The 18,923-nt window shown below is 48.7% G+C and overlaps 1 protein-coding gene across 1 annotated transcript in view; it reads left to right on the top strand.

Annotated features, from left to right (window-relative positions):
• The first annotated feature begins 1,643 nt into the window (after window positions 1-1,643).
• Window positions 1,644-18,923, top strand: part of Sgms1 (sphingomyelin synthase 1) — a 264,683-nt gene continuing 247,403 nt past the window's right edge. The window contains 1 exon segment of the mRNA XM_036166358.1: window positions 1,644-1,949. The gene's annotated coding sequence lies outside the window, so the exon portion shown is untranslated.

Raw genomic sequence — 18,923 nt, 5'->3', positions numbered from 1 at the left:
CTGGATTGTGGAGCATGGTGTGAAGTTTGAATACCATCTAGTAAGTGGTGGCTACTACTTACAGGTCAATGGGATAAAACTCTATTTTCTACTTAGATAATTAATCGTTAGAAATGATCAACTTTGAAGTAGTGAAGTGTCTCAGTATTTGTTCTTTGTTTTATTTTAGCTACGACAGACTGACTAGGTGGTGATTCATTTTTGTTAGCTGATGCAGAAATATCTATGCTAGCCCATGTACTTGAGAAACCTAAACATTAATGTTTCTTATCATGATTTTGATAAGAAATGGTGTTAGGATTCTTTTCTCTCTTAAAGAGATTTATTATTTATATGATTGCTTGCCTTCCTGCATGCAGGTGCTCTGTGCAGCCAGAAGGGGGCACCAGATCCCTTGGAGCTGGAATTACAGGTGGTTGTTGGTTGCAAAGTGGGGTGCTGGGAACTGAACTAGTGTCCTTTCTAAGAACAGCAGGCACTCTGAACTGCTGTGCTAGCTCTCCAACCTCCCGCTAAGGTTCTTTGGCACTCAGCGGTCTAGAAAGGGAGCATTTCACCTCTATTAAATATTTTTTGGTATAAAGAGTGACTTAAAGACTCTACTAGTAAACGTAATTTGAAACGATGTTGACTCTGAAGTATCCCTTATGACACACAATTCAGAATTTACTTTAAATGCTGTGGGTTCTCTAGATGACCTCCCCACCCAATTTATTTACAGCTATGTTAAGTATAGTGTCTTTACATGTGCTTTATCTAAGAACTATTTCTTGAAATTGAAGTGGAAATACTTTTATATTCCTTCCTTTCCACATGCTATGCATCACCCCAAAATTACATACAGAAATCCCGTTTGGTTTTTATTTTTATTTTTTCTACAAAAAACATTTCAAAGATCCAGGGAAAAAAAGGAAAAACCTAAACTAACCCCGTATTGACCTTGACACACTAGTAACTGTCTGCAGACTTTAATTCATCTTTATCTGTGTGTGTATGTGTGTGTGTGTACACACGTGTGCACGAGGGTGGGGTGGGGGTGGATTTTACAGTCTGGATTCCTTCACCTACCATACAGCAGTGCTTACTCTGACCTGGAAGCACTGCAAGAGGCCAGTGGCATAGGTCAGACAACAGCAAGCCTTTTATGCGCAAGCTGATGTAAATACCCAGCGGGGCTACTATGACTCTCAGGCACTCCCTTGCTCTTGTTTGACACTCCAAACTGAGCTGCCGGTTGTCCCTTAGAAGCGACTCGCAACAAAGGCACCCTTTCTTAATCTCCCTGGGAAGTGCAGTAGCATAGTGTCCTCGGGTGAAGGGGCCAGAGATGCAGGAGAGGACAAGACCTTCAGTGCCTGCACAGGAGCAGGCAGCATTTTTTGAGTCCGTTTTCCCAATGTATTTATTTGAGGGCAGAGCACGCTAAGTTCTCAGCGTCTGACGTGAAAACGGGTCTCCAGGGCTTAGGGAAAGCGGCCATTTGATTCACCTTGAGTGCTTGTTAACCAGGTTTCAGTAAGCGTTTCAGATTCCGTAGGTCTAGGTGTGGTAGTGAATGTGCCGTTCTAATGAATTCTCGGGTGATGAGGTTGCGAGTCCAGAGATTTCAGGGAGCCAAGTGACTAACAACAGCATCACCATCCAACCTGACCAGCAGCAGGGGAAATGCACGGTGGTGAGCGACGGCGGTCCTGACGTCTTCCGCCACCACCTCCATGCTCCGTCGCCGGCGATGGGTCAGGACAGGCAAGCAGCGGGAGCGGTGCCGGCGCTTTAGGAACGGGAACTCCTCTTCCAACTTCCGCCCCTGGGGAAAAGCAGAAGCCGTCAGCCCCAGGAGAGCTGCTCTCCAGTTCGCAGCCTTTAGGTTCTGGCTCGGGAGTCAGCCAGTCCTCCCGGCGATCGAGGGCCAGCGCAGCGGCACCCACCCTGTAGCCCGGCGGAGGCAGGTGAGGGCGGGGACCCGGGCCTGGTGGGGGAGGCGGCTGGGTTGAGTCCCACCGGATCGCGGACTATTCCTCGCCAGCGGCCCCGCAGGGCGGAAGATGGCTGCCCCGGAGAGCGGCGGACAGTCACGTGTCACGCAGGCCCGGGCCGCCGCTGGTCCCCACCCCCCCCCCCCCCCCGGCCCCAGACCAGACCCTGCGGGCAGCGCACCCAGGGCGAGCTCTGTCCCCGCAGCACGCGCCGGCGGGCCCAGAAGGCCGGGTGCCGGGAAGGCTGCTGTTCCTGCCGCGCGACCCGGGTCCCGGTACCGGGTTCGGCCGTGCGAGCCGGAGGAAATCTGCGGGCGACCCGCACCCCCGTGGGGCCATTGGGCATGCGCAGTGCTCCAGCTCTGGTGCGGCGCTCTCCAGGTTTTCGCCGCAGCTCCGAGCGGCGGCGGGAGGTGGGGCCCGGCCGGACTGGGCGGCCCGGTGCTCCGAGACTGTTAGGAGACCTCCTGGGCCTCCGAGCTGCCTGGCGCTGCAGGATTTAGGAAGCTGGCAGACCCCGATTTTCTGGGAAGAGGGGGGTGTAAGGATTAGAGCTTTGGGAAATGTTCCCAAGAGTTTGAAGACCATCCATTTTAAATGATCAATTACAGTCACAGGTGTCGCAGCTCTAGGGCTTGGTGGGGAAGAAAATCCCAGTGTCGTTCGTGTCCCCGATGGTGGTTTCTCGAAGGCTGTTTGAGTCCCCAGCTCTCTGGCCGGCTCTAGCCGCACACATCTCAAGCTGACCCCTAATTGGGCTTCCCATCCCGAAGGATGAAACCCACCATCTGGGCCCTTCTCGTCTTCGGAGGAAGCGCCCCCTCTCTCTCCGGTTCTCGTTTCTTGATAAGGAAAAGGACTCACCATCCCCCCCCCCCCCCCCCCGAGCACACCCCACGGCTCGCTGTCCTGCGAGACTCCGCTGGGTCCCCCGGTCGTGCGTCCACGGTCCCCGCCCCCCGGCCGCCGGGAACACCCGGAGGAACGGACCGGCGTCGCGCGGGAAGCCGACCCGGCTCCGCCGCGGACTGGGCATGCTCGGCAGCCGGAGGCTCCAAGTCAGAAGCCTCCTCGCCAGCTCCGCAGCGGCCGGGGCAGCGGCGGCGGGCTGCCGGCTGGACAGGAGCGGGGAGGGCCGGTCCGGTCGGGCTGCTCGTCCGGGGAGCTGAGCACTTGGGCGGGAGAGCGCGATCCGTTGCAGAGCCCGCACGCCGCTGTGCCCCGGATTTCGTTCCGCGGCGGGGAGCTCGGCGCGTGGAAAGAATCCCGGCGGCTGCGACGACCCGCGTGCAAGTGAGTCGCGGGGCGGGGGCGGAGGGCCGGCCTCCGGGTCGCGGGCGGCTGGCTCTGACCCGAGCCTCGCGGGCCGGGCCTGACCTCGGCGGACGGCAGGCGGGCAGCCGGGGCGAGGGGGCGTGAGCGCAGCCCGCGCCGTGTCGCGCGCGTACCTGGCGGGCGGTCCCCCGCGCGGCCGCTCGTGGGGGTGGGCGCGGGGGAGCGCTCTGGCGGCCGCGATCCCGGCTCCGAGGGGGCGGGCCGCCGGCGGGGCTCCCCCGCCAACTTGGGCGGGGAAGAAGGCGGAGGCGTCAGTGGGCACCTTTCCGAGGTGCTGCGTGCGGGCGCTGGAAGGCTGCCTGGTGTCACATTGGGGCGAGCGGACGGTGGCGGGGCCCGAGCGCCCAGGGCCGAGGACCTTTCCAGCGGCAGCCAGCCGGAGGTCCCGCAGTATTCAGGGGTGGACCCCCAAATCTCAGCCCCACCCCCACAGCCCCGGCGGCGGAGTGACAGTTGGTACCTCCTGGTCTGATCGCAGCCGGCTAGGCGCCCGCGGCTTTGGGATTCCCTTGAGCACGGCCCCTCGATGACCCCCAACGACATAACAGGTGGGACCCCCCTTTTCGGAGGAGCGAGCCCCTCCTTCCCAGGCGGCGTAACAGCCCCCGGTTCGCGGCTGCTCTGAGACCCCGTGTGGCCCCGCCGCGTGGGGGTGTTATAATGGGCAAGGCCTGCAGGGGCGTCCCTGGAGCTCTGGTCGCGGTTCGCTTAGCGAATGAGGGGTCTGTGTGGTCGTAGGCGACTTGTCAAGGGCACATCAGCGGCAGCAGTTGCTACCTCTGCCCGCGTCTTAACCCACACTCCGGCTCTCTTCCTTCGGTGGTCCCGGTGGTGCCCTGGTCCAGCTAACGGATTCATCCTGGCACGTTCTGGTTAACGCTTGATCGCTTTTGACTGTCGTGAGTAACAGTCGGGGTGAAGGATGCTGTGGTCCTGGGGAGCTGAGAGAATCCGGGCAGGTGCTTCTCGGATGTTTCATTTCACCTTCAGACAGGACAGAGTTCAGCGGTGCACACTTACACAAAGACAGAAGGCTGGTTTCTGACGGGAAGTTTATTTTCTGTGTTCTGAGGCCTGCCTACTGTCATAGCTCACCCGAAATTTACCGTCTTCAGATTGGGGATGTTTCTGGTTGGCTGTCTGGTTGTGGAATTGGTGAATGCCTGTCTCGCTGTGCTGTCAACTCCCCGTGCCTTCTGGCCTGGGGCGGGGGTGGGGGTGGGGGTTGAACATCAGCAGGGGAGGAGGTTGAGAGAGCAGAAAAGAGTGGGTCTGATGAGGTAGGGTCCCTGTGGAAGTTGCCTTGGGTTTGGGAGGCAGTTTGGGTCTGTGAGGCAGGGGAGAGGATGTCCGGGTGTTTCATTGGTCAGTGATAGGTGTCCAAGGAAGAAGCCAGCCGGGGTTGGGTGACGATGTGGTCAGTTTGTGTGTGTGTGTGTGTTTTTAAAGGGAAGCCCAGGGATGTTTGGTGATTCAGCAGGTGGCAGGTTTCCAGCTCTGAAGCCTTGCCTTGGAGGAGCAAGCAGGCAAGGAGGCTGCAGAGCCTGTGCCCGCTGCTGGCCGTGCCTAGCTGTGGGGAAACCTCCAGGAGCGGGCTTCTTATGCACAACAAATCTCTTTCCTGGTCTGCTTGCTGTTTCCTTCTGGATGCCCTGATCCTTTAGGTTTCCTTGGTGATCCTCTTAAACTATAGAGCACATTTGAAAGCCTCTCCATCACAAACCTGCTGGGTAGCAGGAGGTGGCCATCACTACCTTGCAGTTTAGGTGGTTCTACAGAGTGAGACCCCCCCTTCTGTCTCTGCTGCGGAGACCAGCCATTTTTATTGTTAGTAAATAGATACTTTTCAGCCACTTGTCACTGACATTGAACTACTTCATTTATCAGAGAACTTAAAAAAAAACCTACTAATTCAAGATATTGATTATATTATTAAAGGCACACATTTGTTTAAAGTATCGTACACACTGGAGAACTCCAGAGTCTTGCATAATGTCTGATCTGTCTGTAGTACTCAGGAAGTGCTTATTCATATTTAAGAACATTTTTCATAATAGAAGAGCATCAGTCTACCATATTCCTCATCATTTTTGTCTGTAAATGGGATTCTCTCCTGTTACCAATTTTAGAATAAAGAGTGCACAACAATGCCTATGAATTATATATGTTGGACACTTAAAGACCTATGTGATTTCCCAAGATGCAATTGCCTTGTGTTGACCATAAACATCAGTTTTATGTCAAGAACTCAATACTTGTTCACATTTTCATTTTCAACTTGTGGCAGGTACTTCTCTAGAGTTAGAATAAAGGGTATTTTTTTGGGATCGCTCATAAAAACATGAAGGAGGACTCTTAATACTAGTAGCTGCCAGCTGTTTTTAACTGTGAGTTCCCTAACTTTGTGTCCTCCAGTGATAAGCGCTGCTGTAGAAAAGACGAAATCTGCTCAAGTGCTGAGGAAACAGTTCTGTGGGGACAGGACAGATTAGAAGTGGCTGTGTCTTTGCCTGTTTTGGATGGCACTACTCTTATTTATTTATTTATTTATTTGTTTGTTTGTTTATTTATTTATTAATATAAGAACTTGTTGCTATGCTTGGTTTTTAAAGATTTGGGCTTGTTGGTTAGAAGTCTTCATCGGGAATATAAAGGCAAGAAAGAGAGAGAAAGAGAGAGATTGGATACAGATGCTTACCTATCATTCCCTTCTACATCCCAGGAGCTGTCCCGCCAAGTTTGTCGTCACCTTAGTTAGGGTACCTGATAAAAACCATCATAGTTGGATCAGTTCAGTGTGGTGTGAGGACGGGAACGAATGAAGGGCAGGCCCTGTGGGCAAGGGGAAGGTTTGGTTTTGTGACTGTGGCTGGAACTTCTGGTTTCAGTCAAACCAAATTGAATGGCTGGTGAAGAGATGTGGCTCAGTGTCTGCTAGGAAGCTCTGTCCCCCTCAGAGTCTTGTCTCAACATATAAACACACCGCTGTAGACAGGGAAATATTGACACACACACACACACACACACACACACACACACACACACACAGACAGAGAGAGAGAGAGAGAGAGAGAGAGAGAGAGAGAGAGAGAGAGAGAGATATCTACAGATAGAGACCTGCAGGCAGGGAAGGGAGACAGATAACATGTAGACAGATAACATCTTGCCAAAAGCCAAGATGAACCTCAGTTTCTTTTTAATCTGTCAAAGGGAAAACTGGGCCTCAATGGAATGCTGGAGTCCAAGGGTTTGAATTACCCCATGCTTGTATTTGAGCAAGAATTCCTTCCTCTGTCAGTGGCCGGCTAGACATCCTTTAATGATCCAAGGTGATTTTTCCCTTCTTAAATGTGGTTATTTCTTGTCATCTCCGCCCCTCTCTACTGCCTCTGCTGCCAGAGCAGTTGACACTCATGTATTTGTGTGTGTGTGTGTGTATTTGTTAAAGATGTGTTACTTGATTTGTTGTCTTCAATTTGTATAAATGGTGCTGAGGCTGTGGATCAGTGGTAGAGCGCGTAAGCGTGCACAGGGTCCTAGGCTCCATCTGGAGTATGGCAAAAGGAAAGCATGTCAAACCTCCGAAAACATTTATCTTGGAAACATTCCAACATTTCATGAGAGTTGACCGAATTTCTTTTAGTGTTTTATTAGGTAGTTTAGTATGAGTGTGGGCTTAGCTTGTATGTATGCACCCATACATACACATGTACTGTCTTAGGGTTTCTATTGCTGTGAAGAGACACCATGACCATGGCAACTCTTAGAAAGGAAACATTTAACTGGGTGGCTTACAACTTCAGAGGTTTATTCCACTATCATCATGGTGGGACATGGTGCCATGCAGGGAGACGTGGTGCTTGAGAAGGAGCTGAAAGTGGAGAAGGAGCTACATCTTGACCCCACAGGCAGCAGGAAGTGAACTATCTCACTGGGTGTAGCTTGAGCATAGGAGACCTCAAAGCCCACCCCCACAGTGACACACTTCTTCCAACAGGGCCACACCTCCTGATAATGCCCCTCCCTATGAGCTTATGGGGGCCAGTTACATTCAAATGACCACATATACTCATATGTTTATATGCATGTGTGTGTGTGTGCTTGTGTGCTAGTGGTAGGTGCTTAACTCATCTTGATCTGTGACAACAGGTACAACTGAATGAAATGCTGACTGCATTCTCTTATTGATCTCTGTGAGAGGATCTCTAGGGGTAGTGGTTTTGGAAGCATGCTCCCTGCTCGTGATGCAGATTTGAGACCACCTGAATCAGAAACCCCGGGGCAAAAGCTGCTAATCTGTGTTTTAATGTGCCTAACCTGGAGATTCAAGGGAGTGTTTGAGAACCGATGCTGCAGGGGTCTGCATCCAGGACCCTGCCCTGGGAGGCTGAGAAGTAAAGTACCAGTGTGTGCTCAATTACTTTCAGAGCTGCTGAGCTGGTGTCCACTTCCAAGCTGGTTACAGGGATGCTACCCTGCATCCTTATTAGTGTTGGACATTAACCAGCTCTATAATTTACCAGTGTTTTGTGGCTAGATAATGAGCTCTCATTGTTTTAATGTGAATTTATGTGATTTTTAATGAATTGGAGGCGTTCCTTATACTATTTAGTTGTTACATAGTTTCTTGAACCAATTGCCCGTTTGATCTTCTGTTCCTCCCCGCCTAATCTTTCCCCTCCCCCACATTTGTCCTTCTTTCCCTCCTTCCGTTTTGTGAGGCAGTCTTTCTAAAGTATCGATTAAACCATGCATCCTTTCATAATTTTGGTGAGGCAGTTTTGATCGTATATCATGTTTCCGAATACACAGGAGACTTTGTTGACTTATCAAGAGTTATAATTTATGTAGATAAATCAATTTAAAATGTGTACTTTACTTTTGACAATGTAGCTATCTTGAAACTACCACAGTGAAGATACTGAACATTTCTGTCACCTCCAAACTTTCCTTGGGCCCATTTTTTAGTCAGACATTTCCTGTTACATCCAGACTTGTGTAATCACTATAGCTCGCCTTTCTAGAGTTTTGTATAAATGTCCACACTGGATGGTACTTGATTGTGTTTGGTTCCTGTCACTAAACATACTGGCTTATAATTTTTTACAAAATTGTGTCACGGTATTTAAAATATCTTCTTTTGAACTATGCCAGAAGATACAGAACATAAGCCTTCCAGGCAATAATTTTTGCATAATTCAATAGTGTGATGTTCATGTTGGACAAGCATCAACATGACCCCTCTCTAGAATGTCATCACTCTAAACCAAACCCTGTTCCCCTTAAGCTCACCCTACTAATTTCGAGATGCCTCACAGGGTCTGGTATTTTGTTCTTAGTTCTTTTCCAGTCTTCTGTTTCTGGGCCATACCCTTATTTCTTCCTTAGAGCTTTGCACCATGTTTGACATGGTGGGACTGGACTCTCTTGCTCTCAGATGTTGGCTTGATCTTTGCTCTTCCAAATACATTTTGGAATGCTTTTTAAGTTCTCAATAGAGTCTAGGAACTGTGATTGGCTTTGCTTGGTTACAGTGTCATGGAGGGAATTGACATCATTTCTGTTTTGATATTTGGATACTATTTGGATGCTATCATGGTCATTGCCATCCCATCTTTAAGAAATAACTTTTAATAAATCAAGTTTCCAATTTTCTCCTTTATGGTAACATGTTTTCTCACTATGGTGCTAGAGCTTCAGTTCAGGGCTGTATACATGCTAAACACATGCTGTGCTACTGAGCTGTACTTCCAGCCAATGGGAACTTTTTTAGGTCGTATGTTTGGGCAGAGTTGAAGTTTGGATGTTGTATTATTAACAGTTGTTTTTCTGTTGTGACCAAACACCCGAGAGAAGCAATTTAAGAGCAGAGACATAATTGCATTCATGGTCCCTAAGCATCCCTAAGTCTGTGGTTATGTGGCCTCATGGAGGCAGCATGTAGAGGAAACTCTCATCATGGTGGGTAACAGAGAGCTCTCAGGATGGGTTCAGGGACAAGATACCCCAAGGACTGCCTGGTGGCCTACTTTTTCCAGCTGAGGACAGTCACCCAAAGTTTTCAAAAGCTTCCATAATAGCTCTGCCAGCAGGGGACCTAGCCTTTCACAATGTGCCTGGGGCAGATATTACATATTAAGCCACAATTGTTCCTACCTCCTGGTGTAGACAGAGTAAGGGCTTTGGGGACAGGTCTTTAACAGTCTCTTCACTTTTCCGAGGCTTGAGTGACACTGGTCAATCTTTTCCTCCTCTCTGTTTCACTGCCCCAAGCTCCTCCTTCCTCAAGCCTGTATTATAAGCAAAGCGCACCTCCTCTGTGAGGCTCTGGAGGTACCCCGAGTGTAGGTCTGGACACAGAGTTGTTACTCAGGGAGTGCTGAGGTCATAGCCCACCTAACACTGGCTTTAATAGTAAACTTCAGACTTTCACCTGCTTCTCAGGGTTTATGACAAAGAAGTGTCAGGAAAGCAAAGTGAAGGAGCCAGCCAATTAGTGTGTGGCACTCCAGATCTATGCCTGGGCCTCTGCCTACTTTTGCAGACAGTATGGATACTTCTAAGGAATTTTATAGTTGAGTGGGGAGGAGTATACAACTAATATACAAGTAACAATTAGAGGAGTCTTTGTGACAGATGGTATATAATTAGGGTTAAATGCTACAGTGCCAGGGGAGTTAAGGGAAGAGAGAAATCGGCTCCTGGAGTTGTCAGTCCAATTGGGTGGCATTTGAATAGGGAGGAGAGAAGAGGAAGGTGAAAACCAGTGTAATTAACATTTCTGTTGGGAACCCCGAGGACCTGGTCTTGAATCTCATGGTAATGGATGTGGCATCTGGAATTTTAAAAAATATTAATATGTTTTATATTTACATATTCTCTCTCTCTCTCTCTCTCTCTCTCTCTCTTTCTCTCTCTCTCTGTGTGTGTGTGTGTGTGTGTGTGTGTGTGTGTGTGTGTGTGTGTGTGTGTGTGTGTGTGTGTGTGTGTGTGTGTGTGTGTTCGCATGCACATGTATCTCAGTGCATATATGGAGGTCGGGAGACAACTTGCAGAAGTTGGCCACCCACCATGTAGTTCCTGGGAAATGAGCCCAGACTGTGAGGCTTAGTGACAAGGGCCTTGCCTGCTGAACCATCTTGCCTATTCCCATGTCTGGATTCAGGTGTCTTAAAAATCATTGTTCTGTTAAGTAGCGATAGGTGACTGGTGTATGCATAGATAACTAGTAGCTCTCTGATTACTTGGGTTTGTCTCTAGGCCTCACCGTGTATGGGCTGTATGCTGGCGGCAGGTTCTGTGGACCAGCTGTGCTGCAGGCTGCATGTTCTTGGGTGGACATAAGAACAGCAGCTACTGTCCAGAGTTGTTGAGTCAGTGCGAAAGATGTGAGCTAACATTTGTAAGGCACCGAGTGTATGTTACAAAGTGTGTCAGTTAGCTCTGTCACTGTGACAAAGTCCCTGAGAATGGGGTATCTCTTAGTGTCCCCCCCCACCTTTTCTTCTCCTGAGATAGGTTAGCCTCAAACTGATGATCCAGCCTCCTACCCCGCTGTGCTGTGACAATTACCTTTTAAGGAATAAAGATTTATTTTGGCTCATTGGCTTTTGTTCCAGTTCATGGTCATCTGACTTGAGGAGAGGTTGTGTATCATGGTCATGTCACTGGCATCTTGATGTCACCTCCCTTCAGTTCCCTGGTGATTTCTGAAGAATTAAGATGAGACACACAGAGTGTAATATAGAATACAGGCAGAGTTTATTACTAATTTTTATGAGTATGTTTATTACATGATACAGAAGGTAGGCAGAGTCAAACAGACGTGCTCTGTGAGAGTGCATAGTGAACTAAAGGGCCTTTGTGTTGATTGACATGCTAAGCCTGCTTTTTACTCTTTTTACTAAAGCATCTGTAACACGTGGTTTCCTTAGGGGTGCTCTCCTGTCCAGGTGATTGGCAGGCCCGTTTGTATTGAGTTTTACAGAGAGTGCCGTGGTGTGTCCAAAGTTTGGGACGTCTGGGACTAGGTTTAGATAGCTATCAGTTCATGACCTTCTGGGAAGTTTAGGATGTGACCTCTCCTTCCAAGGTCAGAGATGTAACTCAGTTTCTTTCCTTTAGGTGTTAATTAAGAGCTTGCAGCTCTGGTACCTTTTTGTACCTGAATTGATCAAGAAAGGAGGGTCCAGCCCTGATATCCATCAAGTCTGCTGATTTCTGTCTATATAACAGTGGGAATTCATAAAAAAGAAAGCCGCTCACCTCACAGCAGCCAGGATGGGAGAGAGGGAGGAAAAGGCCAGGGTCCTCAGATCCCGTCTCAGGGCATGTCTCCCATGACCTAACTTCCTTCTACTGGGCCACAGCTCTTAAAAGATCTCACTACTTTCCAATAGCATCATAGTCTGGGACCAAACCTTCACACATGGGCATTTGGGGGATACCGGAGAGCCAAACTGTAGTACCAGTTCAGAACTGTAAATATTAGCGGCTGTTCTCCCCACTTTTGTTGATTTTCCCACAGTCTTTCTTTGTTTCTTTTGAGGTGTGGGAGGCAGGCTCGATGCTCCAGAGTTGGTTGGCATTTGTCCAGAAGGATCTGGTGGGAGGCTGTACAGTCCAGTAGCGTGGGCTTTCTTCATGGTATTGGATTGTCAAGGCATGGTCACGTTGTAGACAGAACAATTAAGTGCCTGAGACGTGGCTGAGTCAGGTGTAGTGTTTGGTGTTCTGAATGTCTTCCCTGAGCCCTGGAATGGAGTGGGTAGAAAGAAATACAGTGGTGAGCACACAGGAAGCGAGTCACATTTTGCTGCTTTTCTAGTTCTGATTAGATGTTTTGGCAGAGCTACAGTAATCCAGGGATTCATGGAGGGCTGATCCCAAACCACCCTGTGTCTGCCCTGACCCTATGATGTGAATGTTACCATTCCCTTTTTGAGTGAGGCATGAAAAATTTCCCTGAGAAAATAGGAGGAACAGTGCCCTGAAGGATTTCATGATTGGGACTCTTGCCAGTTGGCAAAAACAAAAACAAAAACAAAAACAAAACAGTGGGTGCTGTTGGTGAGGAGCCAGCGTAATTATGTCAGGTTGTGATACACAGGTGGGTCCAAGCTGGGTATTTCCGAGACCTTGTGACCTTGGGTGTTCCTCTGCCTGAGCTAGTGGGCCCCAAGTTACAGTTTGCATCAGTTTCACCACCACGCCTGCTTGCTGGGCCCAACCCCCAGAGTTTCTGAGGAAGGTAGCTTGGGGGCAGGTGGCAGCCAACAGTGTGTTTGCATGTTCGTTACTTCCCAGGTGCTGCTACCATTGATCTGGGGACATGCTTTGGGAACCACCACCCGAAGCTGTGTTGCAGCAGCCTGGAACCAGTTGCTTCTACCTCACTAGAAGGTGTCCATTTGGGATGGCAAAGCAGTGCCCCTGCTCAGCACTGTTTGTGACAGAGCTAAGAGCAGTGGCAGACTGGGGGTCAGCAACACCTAACGACCTAAGGTTCCTCAGAGCATGAAGTGCCACCCAGCAGCCTGTCTCAGGAAGATGGCATCATTTGTTTTCCGTCCTCACTTCCACATGCCCAGATTAGGGGGCTGCTTTCTGTCCACCACTTTTAGCCCCCTGGGAAAGCGAAGCACAGATGATTCAAGATTCCTAGCCTGGCAGTGGAGAGATAGAAGGTGGTCTCGTTTACTGATTTAACTGTGATGGCAAAGTGTTTGTGGGAAGAAAGCGCTTGGTGCCTTGCAGAGAGAGCAGGTAAGAGGGCTACCAACCACATGAGCGCACTGATACTAATGAGTCCTTTAGCTGTAAACAGCTGTAGTATCATAGTGGGTTTGCTGCTTTGCACTGACACTCCGTTTCCCCATGCGAGCAGGGTTGTAGCTAAAACTGGAAGGAGCAGTTTCTAGCCTAGAACAGGTTTTGTGAGAGAGACATGTCCTCAGGTAGTATCATTACCATATATAGTGAGGCCAGGTCACAGCTGAGCACCGGGACAGTGGTCGCTTGCTGCGGCTTCCCGGCAAAGGGGATGGCAGCTTGCTGTGGGTGGAACATAAACGGTCCTTGGGGTGGGGGGCAGGGGGAGTCTAGGAAGGTGGGAATCTATTAGTCGTGGTCATTGGCAAGAAGGACTGGTGACCATGACTGTGCTCTGAAGCCACCCAGAGAGTCACAGGAACATTGCCAGTTCAGATCTTTGTCTTTCAAGATACAGCCAGACCGGTTCTTAAGCTGTAAACCTAGGAAGGATGGATGACTTGCTTTCCAGTTTGGGTCGTAGTGCTGAATTCTACTTTCAGAGGCTGTGTTTTCCCCCTCTCTTATTTCTGCCTCCTCCTCCTCCTGAAGTGTCCTTACAAATGAGGGCAGGCTGAGCCTGTGTGCAGGCCAAGTGCCTGAGGAACCTTGGGCCTCTGCTCATGTGTTTGGAAGGGGAAATTTGGAACAGCTGACTGCTGGCCAGCTAGTCCCCAGACATCATAGCTCGCTCCCAAGATTGGGGCATGCCTGAACAGTGCAGCTCATGTGTTTACTTCAGCAGTTGTTTGGTATTCCTTTGATAGTGAAACTGTTTATTTGAGTACTGTTTTCTGTGACCCGTTTTGCTTTGTTCATGCCCAAGCCACTTGACGGAAACAGCAGTTAGAGGTCTATTTCCCAGCTGTTGAAGGCTTGCTTTTTGTAAGGGAGTTATCCAAGGCCTCTGCAGGGAACACCTATGGCTGTCAGCCAAAGCCAGGCTTCCCCAGGATACCTGAGACGAAGGAGGGCAGGTGAGGGCGTGCTGGCAGAGGTGCCTGGCTTCTGGGTGGCAGAAGAAGGTGATGTTAAGAGTCTATGTTAGAGGAAGGTGTGCTGTCCTTTCCTCTCAGGAGAGCTGTCCTGTTTGTTCAGTGGTCCAGAGACACTTGGAGTGAGACCTGATGCTGTTGCACTAGATGGCCTCTGTTTTTCTGTCCTCCGGTCTCTGACCACGTTACCCCTTCCTTGTGATTTTACCCTTGCTTGTCTCTGTTATCAGCCCTCCGCTTCCACCTTGCAATCTCTGGGGCCCGCACAGCAGGCCACCAGGAGAAGGCCCTGGGTCTTAAGCGAAGCCTTGGTAGATGGCCTAAGTCTCTGACACTGCAGCTTTAGCTAGTGTGACTTGTACAGGTGTAGACAGAACAGCCTAGGTCGTGTGGAGTTTCTAGGTTATGGGCACAGGTCCTAATTGAGGAAGCAAACAGGCGACACATTAGGAGGTCAAGAGGTGACTCCTCATTCAGGGAACAGCCTGGGAAGAGCTTTGCCAACCATTCACAAGTCTGAAATTTGACATTTGCTTCAGTGCGTAGAGACACCCGAGTTACTTTGGAAGGCCTTACCAAGTTACCAGCTGGGGGATGGGCAGTAGTCCAAGTTTCCAGAGGCCTCAACCTGACAGATTCCCCTTTGATTCAAACAACAGAAGCCAGGCCGTCAGAACGTTCAGGACCTCTGCAAGCTGCAAAAGTGTGGTCACCATTTGTTAGATGGCCCTGTTAGCTCCCAGGTCCGTGGCTGAACTCCTGGAAGGCTCCACAATGGGATGTCCCCCTTTTGCATATACTTAAGTGTGTGTTTTTAGGGACATAGTAGCTGTAGCCCTCCCTGACTTCACCATGAAGGTGTGTGAAGGCCAGTTGTCATGACAGTGGATGGTGAAAAGTGAAAATCATACCCCCGAGAACTTGACCTTAGGGATCTTCCTGTTTTTTTTTTTTTTATTTTTTTTATTTTTTTTATTTTAGAGAACTTTTGGGAAGTGATTACCCAAGAGGAAGTTGGGGGACATGTTGAGAACCTCATAGATGGCACAGGGCTTGTGTTTCTGTCTTATGTATGACACAGGCTCAGTTTTCCTCAGAGGAAGTTAGAGCAACGTGGCACAGTGGGCACTTGTGCCGTGTTACACTCTTGTCCCGTTCTCCAAGGCAAGGAGAGGTGTTGAGCTGCTGGAGAGAGAGGCAGGCCGTGCTTGGAGCTGGTGCTGATTTTCAGCTTGCTGTGTCCTGTGGACACTGCACTGAAGCCTGCAGAGGACAGTTTGTGACTTTGGTGGTCAGTGTCATAACTTTCCAACCCCAGAAAGTTCATGATTGCTGTCTTCAGATGAGGCATATTTGAGAGTAATAGTATAGATACTACTCTCTGAGCCAGCCATTCTGCCTTTAAGGGTCCAATTTAAAAAACAGTTAAGATCTGTCTTCATGCCAGAGCTCTTGACCAGTAGTGCAAAGTTGGAAGCCTGACATCCAACTGTAGAAGTTGGTTAAATAAATTGTGTCTATCCACATAATAGCTAGCAGCAACCCTTAAAAATACACCTATGACAATAGAGGTGTTTTTGAAAACATCGTTAGATACAAAATGTATATACCGTGTTTGTTACAAAACTAAACTATTGCTATGACATTTCACGCTGTCTTTCTTTGTAAGCCGGTGATGAAGCAATCTAGTGTGGCTCCTATGTGTAGGGAGGGAGCTTCAGCCTGCCACAGGAGGCAGGCCTCATTGACTTGGCCAGCTAATCTCCTGTGACTGCAGAATGGCAAGAATGATTCCTTGATAATGTTTCTATGGCTTGCACCCCTGTTTCAGGTGTGTGTCTCTGTTTACATGGCTGCATGTCAGTTCTGGCGACCCAGAAGTGGCCGAGGTGTTACTTGTATTATAGATGAGTGCTCTTGGGTTACCCTCTTCTCTCCGCCCACACCAGGCTCTGAGTGCCGGGTGTTGCAGTCTTTAACACTGGACTGACACCAAGATCTCTGTGAATGGTGACCCTGGATCCCAGAGCTTGTGCTGAGTACAGTGGGTGGTTCCTTAGTGGCTGACGTCTTAGCCCCATCCAAACACTTCCCCCTTTCTCCTCTTCCCATCCCTTCATTTTCCATCTCCACTACAGAACATAGTAAACATAAGTAGTTGTGCCCTTGTCACCTGTAATGAGTGGCTGCCACTGCTGCTGCATTTTGGCATACACATCCTTGCATTTTCTCCTCTATAAATATCGAATGTGCACCAAGACCCTGTATGGACAGTGGAGTGCCCAGAGGGACAACATGGGCAAAGCTAACTCCTGGGAAGCAGGACAGCACTTGTGGTATAAATGTTTTTATGGTCTCAGGGCTCCGATCCTGATGGACTTGGGTGCTGTGGTGTAGGCTCTTGTCTTCATAGCAGATATGATCAACATAGGGAAGTATGGCACTGGATGGAGGCTGGATTTGAGCTTCTGGCAGGGGCAGGGGAGCCAAGCTTTGCTTTGTTTGATTTGGAGTATTTGGGGGTGCTCCGCCAATGTACTAAACTGAGTGTTGGCTTGCCTCCAAGCCACTGATGTTTCCTGAAGTAAATGATTTTGCCCCCTCTTAGAAACCTCTGGGTGGTTAGGATACTGTTTTGTTTCCGTAACCCCTCACCCCTGCTTTGTGCTCTGCTGGAGGAGAATGGATCTGGATCATTTCAGACACGGAAGTGAGATTGTGGTCTTGAACACGTTTGTTTGTTTTGTTCTATTTTGTTCCCCCTGATGGTTTTGCAAGTACTTGCTGCTTCCCACAGGCCGTTCGGAGGGAACAGCATCCTTCAGCCTTGGCTCAGAACCATGACTGTGCAGCGGGATGATCGATGTCAAGATAACAGAGCGCTTGCCGACATTCCATCTCAGCTTTCACAGCCTGCAGCTAACCCCGGCATCCACCCTAAGAAAGATGGCTGAGAATCCTTTACAGGGGTGACGTGGGGAGTGTTGCTCGCGTGTGTGTCCACAGTCGGCCACATTTCCTGCGCGTAGGTGTTGGTTGCTTATCAGCAAGCTCTTGTCACAGGTCATGCTGCTTGCTGTTACCTCTCAGTGCTGGAGTTTTCTTATCTTCAACCAGACTCAAGACACCCCATAACCAGCTACCCTGTCTTTGAGCATCACATGTAAATACGTACAGAATCTCTCTGCTTGAAGTCATGGTTGTGGTTGGCTGGAGGAGGTTTTTTTTGTTTTTTGTTTGTTTTGTTTTGTTTTCTGGAGCTGAGGACCGAACCCAGGGCCTTGTGCATGCTAGGCAAGGGCTCTACCACTGAGCTAAATCCCCAACCCCCTCCCTTTTTTTTTCTGTAGGACATTTCTGGAATGGCCCCCAATGTTGGAAAGTGTCTTTGGACATCATCACACATGCTCCTGTGCCAGGCCTCAGACACAATGCCCGTGGCCTGCTGAGGCTATGGCTTCTGTCCCTGCAGTCACTATAACATTAGGAGAGAACCTTCTCTCTTTGCTTCAAAGACTAAGACTGAAGGTCAAATTGGCCCAAGTAAGATGGAAGACAAGTTTGAGGCCAGACCCCACCTCAAAATCAAAGTGTAATAAGAAAATGTATTTTTATGTAGTTTCTAAATATAGTAATTCTAAGATGTGACTGAAATTATTCTCAATATTTTTCCTTTGAAAAATACAAATGTGTTTTAGTTTCAAAAACTGAAGTAAAATATACAGGCATAAAATTTAGCCTTTGAGTTATTTTAAGTATATAATTCAGGGCATTAAATACATTCTACTGTTTGTTGTACATCTGTCACCACTGTCCATCTACAAAGCCTTATATCACCTAAAGCTGAAAGTCTATACTCAGTACATGGTTCCCACTCTTCTTTCTCCATAGCCTGTGGCAACCACAATTTTACTTTCTGTATTTTTGAATTTGACCATCCTATGCACTCATATATGAATTATATAAACTTTTCCTTTTGTATCCAACTTGTTTTAATTAACAAAATGTTTTCAAGATTAATAAATATTGTAGCATGTATTCAGATTCCCCCTTTTTAACAGCTAAATAGTATTTCATAACATCTGTATAGCATATTTCAATGAACATTGTGAATATGGCTACCTAAATGTTGCTTTGAATCAGTCTTTCAGTAGGCCTTAAAAAAGAGCTTTCTAAGTTAGATACTTCTTAGTGATAGTCACTTTGCCCAATTTGGTTACAGGCATCAGAGCATCCAAACACTTTGAACAGTTTTAGATGATGGCATTTCTGTTGCCTGAGTTCAAGAGAGCAGCTTTAAATTCTGGGGAATGTTCTTCCGAACAGACTTGGCAGCAGCCTCGAGCCAGGCCAGTCAGCATTCTTGGAAATCAGCCTGGGCTTTTCTTATCTTTTGCTTTGATAGCTCTTGCCTGTCAGTACCTCCAGACAGAAATCTGGCAGTAGCATTTGCTTCCTCAATCCAGTCTCAGGTGATTAAGCTCTCAGCAAAGCCTTTGTGGGGCTTCAGATAGGAACCGAGGTGGTGTGTGCATCTCCGAGTTTGTGTTGGGAGCAGCAGCACTGGGTTTTCTGTTGAGTATGATAATGAATTCAGGCTGGGCTGAGGTTCTGGGCTACATGCTGTGTTTGGACAACAAACATCTTGATTTTAATTTGTATTTTTCTCCAAATCTATATAGTAAGGGAGGCTGGGTGGAGACCCTAGAGAGGCAGATGTCCCCCCTCCACTCTATGGGAGGTCTAGTGGTTTGGCCATGGTCTACCTTTCTGTGGTTGTAGATACATTTTTGTGGCCTTACAAGAA

The sequence above is a fragment of the Onychomys torridus genome, chromosome 1 (assembly GCF_903995425.1).
Source record: "Onychomys torridus chromosome 1, mOncTor1.1, whole genome shotgun sequence".
NCBI classification, from domain to species: domain Eukaryota; kingdom Metazoa; phylum Chordata; class Mammalia; order Rodentia; family Cricetidae; genus Onychomys; species Onychomys torridus.
Note: the sequence above shows the minus strand (reverse complement) of the source record. Positions and strands in the feature narration are given on the sequence as shown.